Consider the following 13,239-nt stretch of genomic DNA (forward strand, 5'->3'; position numbering starts at 1 on the left):
TCAGGAGGAGTGCACAGAACAGGGAAACTGGAGTGATCCCCCTCTGTTTTACCTTCCCAGCTTCTGGCAGTCAAGGGTTTAGGGTTGCCCAGACCATGGGATTGAGTCCTGGTTCATTGATGGACTGGTCCTCCATTAACTTACCTAGTTCTCTTTTGAACCCAGTTGTACTTTTGGCCCCCTTTCATCCCTATTTAAAGATGTTCTTTTAATGGAAAGTGCCCATTCTCATCAGTGCTGGAGTTTCACTCTTGGGTCTTGTGCTTCCAGGGTGATACATGGTAGCAGGGTTTGATTAAAGTATAGACTATTAGCCCATGCCTATGACTCTAGCTCCTGGAGTCACACAATGTGCTGGAAGTGGCCCACCTTGATTATCATACACATTGTAGGGAGAGTGATCACTTTAGATAAGCTATTACCAGCGGGAGAGTGGGGTGGGAGGAGAGAAAACCTTTTGAAGTGGTAAACACCCATTTTTTCATGGTCTGTGTGTATAAAACATCCTCACTGCATTTTCCACTTTATGCATCCAATGAAGTGAGCTGTAGCTCACGAAAGCGCATGCTCAAATAAATTGGTTAGTCTCTAAGGTGCCACAAGAACTCCTGTTCTTTTTGTGAATACAGACTAACACGGCTGCTACTCTGAAACAATGAGATGAGAATCTCAGCTTTATATTTCTAATCCTCCTCATGGATACAAAGAAAAGCCTTTCTTGTCAACTGCTGGAAATGGCCCACCTTGATTACCACTACAAAAGGTCCCCCCCACCCGCTCTTCTGCTGGTAATAGCTCACCTTACCTGATCACTCTGGTTATGGTGTGTATGGTAACACCCATTGTTTCATGTTCTCTGTGTATATAAATCTCCCCACTGTATTTTCCACTGAATCCGATGAAGTGAGCTGTAGCTCACGAAAGCTCATGCTCAAATAAATTTGTTAGTCTCTAAGGTGCCACAAGTACTCCCGTTCTTTTTCCTAAACTGAGTGTAATTGATACCTGCTGGAGTCTGCTGACAGCCTGAAACAATAGCTTGCAAGAGGTATAAAGGGCCCAGTTCATCTTAACTCTGCAACCTGCTGCTACCCGAAGGAGACATGGGGCAACGGTACAGGGAGAGAGGCACAACATGAGGTAGAGGCGTGGGGCCCCCCAGATAGCCCAGGGGGTATGTTGAGGACCATGGGTGGCTGCTGAAGGATGGAACCCTTGTATCTCAACATTTTTTTGATCCTTTGAGTGAATTGTCATTGTTAGTATGAGGGGGCACGAAAAGAGAGGTCCAAACCAAGCGGTAATGTTCTGGCACTGCGAACTGTTTTTGCAGCAGCTGTGTACCTATGAATAATTTTAGTTAGACAGTTTAAGACAAAACAGACGTTGCTGGTGGTATGTGATGCTTCTCCGAAGAACCGCATTAGTGCTGACTGATAAGCATTACTGTAATTTTTAACTCCTATAAATAAGCAAGACTTTCTGAGATAGCGCCATCTGGTGACTCCCAATAGTATTACACAGGCAAACGTCACCAGTTTTGCACCTACTCTTAAATTCATAGAATCATAGAATATCAGGGTTGGAAGGGACCTCAGGAGGTCATCTAGTTCAACCCCCTGCTCAAAGCAGGACCAATCCCCAATTAAATCATCCCAGCCAGGGCTTTGTCAAGCCTGACCTTAAAAACTTCGAAGAAAGGAGAGTCCACCACCTCCCTTGGTAACGCATTCCAGTGTTTCACCACCCTCCTAGTGAAAAAGTTTTTCCTAATATCCAACCTAAACCTCCCCCACTGCAACTTGAGACCATTACTCCTGGTTCTGTCATCAGTTACCACTGAGAACAGTCTAGATCCATCCTCTTTGGAACCCCCTTTCAGGTAGTTGAAAGCAGCTATCAAATCCCCCCTCATTCTTCTCTTCTGTAGACTAAACATCCCCAGTACCCTCAGCCTCTCCTCATAAGTCATGTGTTCCAGTCCCCTAATTATTTTTGTTGCCCTCCGCTGGACTCTTTCCAATTTTTCCACATCCTTTTTGCAGTGTGGGGCCCAAAAGTGGACACAGTACTCCAGATGAGGCCTCACCAATGTCAAATAGAGGGGATCGATCACATCCCTCGATCTGCTGGCAATGCCCCTACTTATACATCCCAAAATGCCATTGGCCTTCTTGGCAACAAGGGCGCACTGTTGACTCAAATCCAGCTTCTCGTCCACTGTCACCCCTAGGTCCTTTTCTGCAGAACTGCTGCCGAGCCATTCGGTCCCTAGTCTGTAGCGGTGCATGGGATTCTTCCGTCCTAAGTGCAGGACTCTGCACTTGTCCTTGTTGAACCTCATCAGATTTTTTTTGGCCCAATCCTCTCATTTGTCTAGGTCCCTCTGTATCCTATCCCTACCCTCCAGCATATCTACCTCTCCTCCCAGTTTAGTGTCATCTGCAAATTTGCTGAGAGTGCAATCCACACCATCCTCCAGATCATTAATGAAGATATTGAACAAAACCGGCCCGAGGACCGACCCTTGGGGCACACCACTTGATACCGGCCGGCAACTAGACATGGAGCCATTGATCACTACCCGTTGAGCCCGACAATCTAGCCAGCTTTCTATCCACCTTATCATCCATTCATCCAGCCCATACTTCTTTAACTTACTGGCAAGAATACTGTGGGAGACCGTGTCAAAAGCTTTGCTAAAGTCAATGAACGTTAGAGGGATAGCTCAGTGGTTTGAGCATTGGCCTCCTAGACCCAGGGTTGTGAGTTCAATTCTTGAGGGGGCCATTCAGGGATCTGGGGCAAAAATTGGGGATTGGTCCTGCTTTGAGTGGGGGGTTGGACTAGATAACCTCCTTTGCTCATTTCAAAGTGAGGAAATTAGAAGGGCCAATAATAGAAGCCATCTCTCTGTGTTCTTAATTCCTAAATTCAATTTCTATTTAAATTTTCCTAAAGCAAATCCCCCCATCCACCCATGCCATAGACTCAGAGCTCCCAATGTTATTTCTAAACACAGGTATTTTGGTTATTTAAGAAGTAATATTTTAGTCTAAATCTGCAGCGCAGTTACTGGTCGTTGCAGCTGTCAGCCTGCCAAGGTTGGCTTTTGGACACTGAACTGTTTTTAAAATTGTCCTAGGGTAAAAGACATCTTAAGAGTGACCCTGTAATGATGGCATCATTACGTCCATGTTTACTGACTTTCAGTAATTTGCATATAAATGCACTGGCCAGCTTTGCACTCAGATCTGGGACCTGAGAGTCAAGCTGGGTTCCTTCCTTCTTGCAGAATAACTGTTCTACAGGCCAGGTTCTACCCCCACAGATGCCCAAAGAACACGGCTGCCTCCACTGTGTTTGCACATGCTGCTGACATGCGTTAGAAGAGCCCAGGAGAACAGGCCTGCCGAGAGAATCAGGGAGCTGGTACCAGTTCCCTGACAGCTGACCTGCTTCTCTCAGCTGAAGGAGAGAACCAGGCACAGCACTGTGTTTATTCAAGGTGCACCTGGAAAGAGGTCTGTTATCTTCTTTGAGTCGTTGCCTGGCAGTTGGAGCTAATCAGGGATTGTTTATGCTGCGCTGCACCCACCAGGGCCTCCAGCCTGTCAGCCCTTTGGGGACTGGCTCTTCACTGCCTGGCACCCTGCATCCTCACTGACTGTATAAAGAGCGGTTTCAGAGGAGCAGCCGTGTTAGTCTTTATTCGCAAAAAGAACAGGAGGACTTGTGGCACCTTAGAGATTAACCAATTTATTGGAGCATGAGCTTTCGTGAGCTACAGCTCACTTCATCGGATGGGACACTTGTTTCCTGAGCTGCAGCATCCAGCCTCGAATCCCTCCCCTCAGGAATGTAACACCAGCTGCAGAGCAGTGTTATTGAACAAGCTCATCCCCACAGTGCCCCGTGCGCCGGCCCCCCAACCCCCACCCAGTGCCCCACGCGCCAGACCCCCAACTGCCCCAGCCCCCACACAGTGCCCCGTGCACCAGTCTCCAAACTGCCCCAGCCCCCGCACATTGCCCCACATACCAGCCTCCCAACCCCCACCCAGTGCCCCATGCACCGGCCCCCCAACTGCCCCAACCCCCGCACAGTGCCCCGTGCACCGGCCCCCCAACTGCCCCAGCCCCCACACAGAGCCCCATGTACCAGACCCCAACCCCCACACTGCCGCATATACCAGCATCCCAGCCCCCACACAGTGTCCCATGCAGCAGACCCCCAACTGCCCCAAACGCACACAGTGCTCCTTACACCAGCCCCCAAAACTGCCCCATCCCCCACAGAGTACCCCATAAACCAGCCCCGCAACTTCCCAAATCTCCACACAGTGCCCCATTCACAGAAGTGAAAGTAAGCTGGTCTGGTCCGGTACAGCATACGGGCAAGAGCCGGTACACAGCCGACCATACTGGCAGGGGGCAGCTTCCCCAGGCCAGTGATTTAAAGGGCCCAGGGCTCCCGGCAACCACCGCAGCCCCCGGCCCTTTAAATCGCCACCAGAGCCCAGCTGCCAGAGCCCCGGGGTAGCAGCCGCAGCCGGGAGCCCCGGGCTCGGGCAGCGATTTAAAGGGCCCGGGGCACCAGCCACTGCGACCGCAGCAGACCTGGGCCCTTCAAATCTCAGCCCGAGCCCCGGGGCTCCCGGCCACCGCTGCAGCTACTGCTACTGGGGGGTCCAGCGGTGATTTAAAGGGCCCGGGGCTCCCTGCCGCCACTATGACAGCCGGAGCCCCGGGCCCTTTAAATCCTTAAAGCCCCGCCTCTTCTGGGTGAGGCCCCACACCCCTGCTCAGGACTCCGGTGTACTGGTAAGTCCTTTCAGTTAATTTCACCCATGCCCAAACATGAGCCCCCCCAACTGCCCTCACCCCCCACAGTGTTCCCTAGACCAGCCACCCAACTGCTCCTGTCTCCACACAGTGCCCCACACACCAGCCCCCAAACTGCCCCAACCGCCATACAGTGCCAGATACACCAGCCCCCCAACAACCCTAATCTCCACACAGTGCTTTATGCACCAGCCCCCCAACTTCCCCAACCCCCACACGGTGCCCCATGCACCAGCCCCCAAACTGCCTGCATCCCCACACAATGCACCTTACAACAGCCCCCCAGCTGCCCCAACCCCCACACCGTGCCCCATATACCAGCCCCCAAACTGCCCCAACCATCACACAATGCACCTTACACCAGCCTCCCAACTGCCCCAATCCCCAGACAGTACCCAGTGCACCAGCCCCCCAGCTAACCCAACCCCCACACAGTGCCCCATACACCAGCCAGATCATCTGTCCCTACCACCCCACAATGTTCCACATACCAGCCCTCGCCCCGTACCCACGCCCCACACGCTGGCTGTGATGGTCTGACATCTGGCGTTACCCTGTCCTCACACAGGCACCAGTGGCCGCGTGCGGGCTGAGTACGGGTCACTCTCTCCCCACCAAAGCCCCAGGGTGAGACACTGCACTGTCTGGGTGCAGGTACAGTCCAGAGCTTCGCCGAAACGTGCCGGGCCAGCTCCCCGGCTGGCGTAACTCCCGCGGAGTCCACGGGACTACAGCAGGTGCTGTGCTGGGCTGAGGCTTCCCATGAAAGTGGGCCAAGCCCGAGCGCAGTCTGGCCTCCTTTGCGAGGGTTTCGCAGACAGAAGGGGGCCGAGCGAGGCCGTGGGGGCAGGGCCGGGCCCTGGCAAGGGCCAGCTGGTAGGTCTGGTCTTGTCTCCATTAATAGGTGGGACGAGGGAGCAAAGCAAGCAGCAAGGTAACAGTGCAGGGACGACCGTGGCTGCCCAGGAGGGCAGCTCTGGCCTTGTCTCGGCAGCGCAAGCCTGGGAGAGGAATTCGCCATGCCAGTGCTCTTTGGGGCAGCTGCCGGATACTTCTCTTCACCCCTCCCAATTCAGCACAAGAGGGTCTGTGCAAGTTCTAAGCTCGTTCCCACAGACAGGGGTGTGTCTTCACTAGCAACGCAGAGCCTGAACGTGGCTGGGTCCTCACAGCAGACAGCTGGGAGACAGGCCCCCCCCCAGCGCTGTAACCCCCCCCCCCCCCAGTGCTTTTTCACAGCCCTGAGTGAGAACATGGCAGCACCGTCAGGTGGCAGCGTAGACAAGGCCTGAGTGAAACCACGGCCCTCTGGGGCCTGGTTGGGGAGCGCGTCAGGCTGTGGGGAAGATGGAAGAGTCCCAGGAGCTATTGGCCATGGCGGGGAGAAGGGAGCAAGACCAGTCCTGCCTCCCCCAGGAAAACAGCACAGGGGCAAGAGACTCAGACGGGCCTGAACTCAGACGGGAAGCTTTTCAGAGACAGCTCCCTATGGGCAGGCCAGGCTGGCATTGCTGGGAGCTGGATGATTCCTCCTACCCCTCTTTGACCTTTACAGAGTCAGCCTGAAGGAGCTGGGGGCCCAGAGAGGGACAGCCGCCCTTGAAAAGAAGGAAAGTGGGAAGCTGATGGTAAATTGCTGGGGTAGGCCATGGTCCCTCTGAGATTGCCTCTCTCCTGTGTCCTGCTGTGGTGGTTGCGGGCTACTGGGTCAATCTGGATTCGTGCCTCAGGGGCTGAGATCTCTAGGGCATTCTCAGAGGCTGCTGTGTGGGATCTGCAGCTGCCTGTAATGAATACTCTCTGCTCTGATTGCTGTAGGAAAAGGTGGGGGTAATTCAAGAAGAGGCTGGCTGCATGTAGGAAGAAAAGAGGACAATGGCTTCAGAGAGCCACGCAGCTCTCAACACTCAGGAACAATGCAAAAGCCACATGCTGTGAAGTTCTATCTCCAACACCCAGCTGAACTCCCCAGAGGGGTTTTGGGCAGCAGATCCAGCCCAGGAAAGGGAGAATGCAGACTTCAGTGGGCTAGGCTAGGATAAGGATAGAAGTCGACTTCCAGGGAAGGTAGACATGCCTGCAGACCTTTTGTTGTTTTAAAACCTTTTTGTCTCATTCTATGCACTGTTCCTATGGTTAAACAAACAACGCTTTGTTTTCAGAAGATGGTTTTGGGTCAATGCAGTGCTCTGGTTGCAGACTCTGAAGGGAAGAACTGCAGGAACCCTGTAGAAGCTGATGGATAAGCGTGGTTCAAGAGTGGGAGAATCATAGGAGTCCACCCTGAGAGGGGAAGGCAGGAAGCCTGAGACCTGAGAGGGTGAATCCAGAGAGCCCAGAGAGGTGCAGCTAGCCCTGTAACCATGCCAGGGACCCTCTCCCCTGGATCCCGCTCCCTCCCACCCACTGACCAGGCCCCCCATTTCAGAAATGGCGGGGCTCAGTATAAGAGCTGTTCAGCCAGGACTCTGAGATCAGTTTAACTCCAGCGAGCTGGGCTAGGAATCTTGCTCTTGTGTCTGGGTTTTTGATAATAACTCTTTCCTCTTGGCTAAGAGTCCAGGTGCCGAGGTGATGGGGCTATTATAAACTGCCCCTTCTCCCCTCCCCCAGCACAGGCAAGGTCCCCATTCCTCCTCTCCCACTATAAGGGAACATCTCCGAAAATGCTGGCATCAGTCCCCATCCCCACCAAGCGCTGAACGAACATGTGCATTGGGGCCCAGTTAGTCTCACTGTGGGAACCACCTGATTTCTGTGCCTTCACGTGTTCAGTCTAAACAGGGCATTACCACAGCATTTGCAGGGATATAGAGCAGACAGAGACAGTGGGACTGCTCCTGTATACTGGTGTTGGTGCCAGGGCTGGAGGGGGAGTCGAAGCACCCTCTCATTTCCCTAGAGTTATTTGGACAAACCTACTGCAAACAGACCATATTCCCCTATCTTCAGAAGGCTCCCACCATGAAATTCACCAGTCCCTAGCACAGCTGCTGAACTAGGGTGACCAAGGTCCCGTTTTTAAAGGGACAGTCCCGTATTTAAGCCCTCCTGCAGGTGTCCCAGCTTTTTCTTAAAAACGGGCAAATTGTCCCATATTTTCTGTCTCCCCCCAATCAGTACTGGCAAATCCTGCTGCTGGACAGTTCCCTGCTTGCCAGCCGCCCTCCCTCCAGCAGTGAGGGGGGGGGGTCCAGTGGCTGACGATGGGGGTGGGTGTGCAAGGCTGGTGGCGGGACAAAGATGCAGCATGCAGAGCCAGCCGCTCCCCCGCCGGTCCGTCAGCGCAGCCCCCGCTGGTGCTGGCTCTTAGCGAGCAGGGCCCTGCCCCACATCCCATTTCCGGCCGGCACTGGTTGTGCTCCGAGAGCTGCGGTGGCTGGTGGGTGCAGGCAGGCGCCAGGCAGCCGCCAGTTACATGTCGCCCACCCATCAGCCCTTTACGTGCTCCCCCTCTCGCTGTCCTCGCCCTGCTTTGCCCCTTCGCCCTCCGCAGCTGCACTGCTCCTCCATATCTCCCCTGGTGGGGCATGTCCCATTCCAAGCGCTGTGTGGAGAACCAGCCCCTGGTCAGAGCGCTCAGCTCACCAGCAGCCTGGCCTGCAGGCTCCTTCCTTCCCCCACTGCCTCTGGCTGGGCCGGTGCCCCGGGAAAGCCCAAGAGCCTCTGGCCCGGGGCGCTGGCCCAGAGGAGCTGAGCCCTGCTTGTGCAGAAGCCCCATGCAGCACTGGCATGGGGAAGCCGCTCCGCCCCTCAGCTAAGCTTTGGAGTGGTGGCAGTGGGAGGGGGTGGGGGAGGGGGTTGGAAGCGATTTTCAGCCTGTTCATGCCCCAAACCTGCAGGCTGCACAGCAGCCCCCAGGGCAGGGGTGTAGCACCTTCTTCACCCCCCCCCACCCGAAGTCCTGCCCCCAGGGAGTGTGGGGCTGCTCCGTCCCCTAGGCACCCTCCCCTGCTGAGCCACTTCTCTGGCCAGTTTGCTGAAGACCCTGCAGTCAGGTTCCCTGGGCCCTGGTGCACAATGCATCCTTAGAGCTTAACCCCTTCCTACCTGCGCTGTAGCTGGGGGGTGGGGAGCGGGGGGACACAGGAGGCGGCTGAGTTAGGTGGGTGGCCAGCAGCAGCCTGGAGGTGTTAGCTGCCTTTTGACACTGTGTGGACAGGAAGGGACAAGCAGCTTCCAGCCGGGGGGAGGGGGCAGAAGAAGAAGAGTTGAGCTCTGCAAAGACATGGGCCAGGACATCCCTTCCCGTCCCTTCCCAACCGCACAGTGCCAAAAGGCTGCTGCTGGCCACATTCTGGTGTGAACCCTGGCAGAAATCGGCGGTGGGGTGGGGTGAGAGGGCATGTGACCCTGCGTGCCCCCCCACGTTACCTTGGCAAGATGTGGTGCCAGGTACCGGGAAAGATGGGTCTGTCGTGGGGGCCCAGCCAGGCATGGAAGACAGAGAGCACTGGGCAGGAAGGATCGAGTCAGTCGGTCACCCCCTGTGTGACTGAGGCGTAAGGAAGTGTGCGTGTGTCTGTGTGTCGCCTCTCCCTGTGTGTGTGGGGGGGATACGGGTGGTGTATCATCCCCCTCTGTGTGAACCCTAAAGCCTTAAAGATAAGAAGGTTAATAAAAAGAATCCAACTACACAGTATTTCTTTTTAGCAGGGGCTCAGTCAGCTTTATGTTAATTTGAACGTTTGTACTGCATAGTTCTGATTGATTGCCATTGAACTCGCTTGAATATGAGTAATTTCCCATATTCAGCATCGGGAAATATGGTCCCAATGCTGAAAGCCCCTGTCCTTTTGTTACCTTCCCTCCAGTTCCCACTGATCTAATCAGCTGCAGGTGGCATTTCCTGCTGGCACAGTGGAGTGAGTGCAGCCTTTTAGCTCAGTCAATATTTAGCCCACTTGGCGAGTTTCCCAATCAACAAATGGGAAAGGTTGGAGGCTTCTCCTTTGTTTGGGAAAAGTTTTATTTCAGCCTTATCAAGAGTTTGGAGGGAGCAAATCTGAGAAAAATGCCATCTGTGCTTTTCAAGTCCAGGGTGTTACTTTGGCCAGTCTCCAGCCCCAAAGTCAGCACTGCTCCGCCAGCTCCCTTGGCCCGGGCAACTTCCTGCCATCGATTTGCCATAAACACGCCGAAGCCTTGTGGGGAAAAGCCTGCATGTAAAACAAGGGAAACACGGCTTCATGATGGGCGTGCAATGCCAGAGAGCCCAAAAGCAATAGACCAATCGCTCAGCCCCTGCTGTGCCAGGGTCCAAGCCTTGGCTGGCAATATGTTAGACACTCCCTATTGCTTGTGCATGCCCAGGAAAGACTCCATACTGTATGCTAATTCTCAAGTTTACATAGCCATCCAAGCTCCCTAGCTCCTTCTGTCTGAACTTCCTCAGAAAGGGCCCTGGAATCCCACTAGAGGGGGACAGAAAAGGCCTATCAGACCTGCTGCTCCATCTCCTTGGGGCTAAGGCACAGCTGTCCCCCGACATGACGTTGTTGAGTGTTGTGTCCAGTTTTGGCACCTCCCTCCTTTCCCTGGGGAGGGATTCTCCCATCTGATACCACTCCTTGCCAGGAGCCACTTCCTTATCTTCACCCTGAATGTTCCCTTTCTGAGGGTCTTCTGAGCTGTGACGCTCCAGGCTTTAAAGGCTCAGCACATTGTTGTTGGCTGGCCATTCACTTCCTGTCTCTGAACTGCCCAGGCCTTGTGGAAGAGACACGGTGGGTGAGATAATGCCTTTTGTCCACCACCTTCTGCTGATGGAAGAGACTAGCTTGCAAGCTCCAGGTCACCTAAGGGCCTGCAGAAGAGCTCTGTGGAGCTTGAAAGCTTGTCTCTTCCACCAACAGAAGGTGGTCCCGTAAGAGCTATTTCCTCACCCCCTTTGTCCCTGTAATAGCCTGTGACCAGCACAACTACGCTGCAAACAGTCCCTGTGGCACATTTTGCCTGGGGAGGGGGCACAGGATGAGCTAGTTCCTGGAGCATGCTCCATGATTGCCAGTAGCCCAACCCCAAGTGTTCCAGAATCACGAGTCACCAACCCCCAAAATCATGAGATTTCTACAAAATAGTAGCTGTTCGGTGATGTTTCTTTGGGCCTTTTCACACTCCTGCGATGTTTTCAGGCTTTCGCCCACAATCACAAGGGCTAGAAATATTTTTTTTATTAAAATGAAAACTTAGATTCTCCCAGAATCACAGGACTCCAGAAGCTGGAATTTAAGAAAAAACACCAAATATTGTGTGAGTTGGCCTTTGGTTTCCCATCTTTCACTTCTGCTTCAGCCTCTTGGCCTGCCCCTGCAGAACAAACCCCTCCCCAGCACGCTGCATCTGTTGCATCTGCCTAGCTAACCCTCCGGGGCACCCTTCAATGATGCAGATGCATATACTCAGCTTGGGACACTCTTGGATTATTTGGCAGCTGTTCTCGATTCCATATGATGGCTCTGCATCTGTTGGAACTTGCCAATGGGCAGAATCTCTGCTGCCTTCCTGTCCCCGAACTCTCTGGTTGTTTGCCATGCAGGAAACTCTCTTCTGATAACGTTGTGAGTCCCCACCTCTAACTTGCCTTAAATCCCTCCTCTGTTTCACAACAGCTTGTGAGTCTGGAATGGGGCTGGCACGAGCTGGATACTGACAGATTTATTTCTGTTAAACCATGTGAGGAGCCAAAATGTGAGGAGAGCACTCAGCATTCACCAGGAGCACTCGGCCTGCAGAATTAACACAGCAACACAAAGAACAAGGGCCGTGAAGAGAGACAGCTCAAACTGGGAAGGTTTGGTCACAGCTACCAGAGCTCCCTCCTGACAGCTTACTATTATGACTGTATCTGTCATGTCAGCGTGGCTGCCAGCAGAAGGACTGGGGGATAAAACAGATGATTAGCAGAGCAGCTGCATGAGAAAGGAAAGGAAAGACCCACCAGCTAATTACACCATCCCCCCCCCCCCCCCGTCGCAGTAAATGCAATAGGGCCATTGTGGACCCCAGTCAGCACCTGCGTTCTCAGGAGTTGGGAGAACTTTTCACCCACTTGGGGGTGGCTGAGTGGGTGGAACAAATCAGCCCGAGTTGGGGTGATGGTGTTTGTTTGCCGGGGGTTAGGCACGGGGTTTTCTGTTGGGCCGGGCAAGAGGAGACTTGGTAGCTGTAGACCAACAAGATGGCCAGGGCCAAGAGTCCAATAGTGCATTGCAAGCCCAAAGGTCAGGCCTGGTGTTTTCTCTTGGGAGCAGGGGATATCGGGGTAGTGACCGTGTTCTGTGTTTCGGATTGTTAAATGTGGCTAACAAAGTTGTAACCAACCATGGAACAATTAAGGACAAGGCCTCTGACTCTGCACTTGTAACACACTTGTAAAGTCTGTGTCCCATCCCCACATGTTCTGGTTTTTCAATGAGAAGTTTAAATTTTCCATGGGAAAAAAACCCATTTTCTCACCAGACCTGGTGCTTTGCTCCTACCCTTTGTGACGCTGGCAAACTAGGTCAGTCCCAGGCCACAGGTCAATTCACTTGTGTTAGTGTAGATCAAGGCGATTGTTAATGTATAAGTGTGTATTCAGATGTTTAAACTTCACGAAAACTAATGGATCATTACTTGTATTGTTAGCTAGTCTTATTATAATGCAACAGAAAACATTTACATTTGTGTATAACCCTGTACCTAAATTACCCACCAAAGAAAGCTTGTGAAATACTAATGAAGGACTTAAGGTCTTCAACAAAAAATGCTAATTTCCAAACAAATGGCCATTGTGTGTGATGATCCTGGTCAAGGACTCTTAGTGCATTCCTCAGTATCAGTCATCAAAGAAAAAACCCACAAGGGTACAGACACTGTCAGTTTTCTTTCTGTGTGAAGATACTATTAATATGGACTCAAAGAAAGTTCCTTTATCTCTGGACTGCTTGGATTCTAACAGGGCAAAATAACTGAATGAGAAGATGTAGATCCCCAGAATTATTCTGGGTAGCTCTGGAAAAGACTCCTGGGAAACTGGCAATTTATTACATCACTGCCACCATTTGGAATTACAAACTGTGACACACCTGTTATTATATTTTATCTTCTTTAACTGCTCAATAACTCTCATTCTTTTTTCTCAGCTAATAAACCGTATAGTTAGTTTACTATAGAATTGGCTGCCTTTGGAGTAAGGTCTGGAGTACTAACTGATCTGGGGTAAGCCACTGGTCTCTTGGGCCTGGGAGCAACCTGGGGTGTGATTTCAGGTTTGAGTAACCTTTTATCACAAAGTTCAGTTTGTCTGGGTGGCAGGATAGGCTGGAGGGCCTAAGGGGACTGTCTGTGACTCCACGGTAAGACTGGGATAGTGACCAGGAGTTCACATTTGTTACTGGTTTGGTGAAATCTA

Source organism: Lepidochelys kempii, chromosome 25, assembly GCF_965140265.1.
Source record: "Lepidochelys kempii isolate rLepKem1 chromosome 25, rLepKem1.hap2, whole genome shotgun sequence".
Lineage (NCBI taxonomy): Eukaryota > Metazoa > Chordata > Testudines > Cheloniidae > Lepidochelys > Lepidochelys kempii.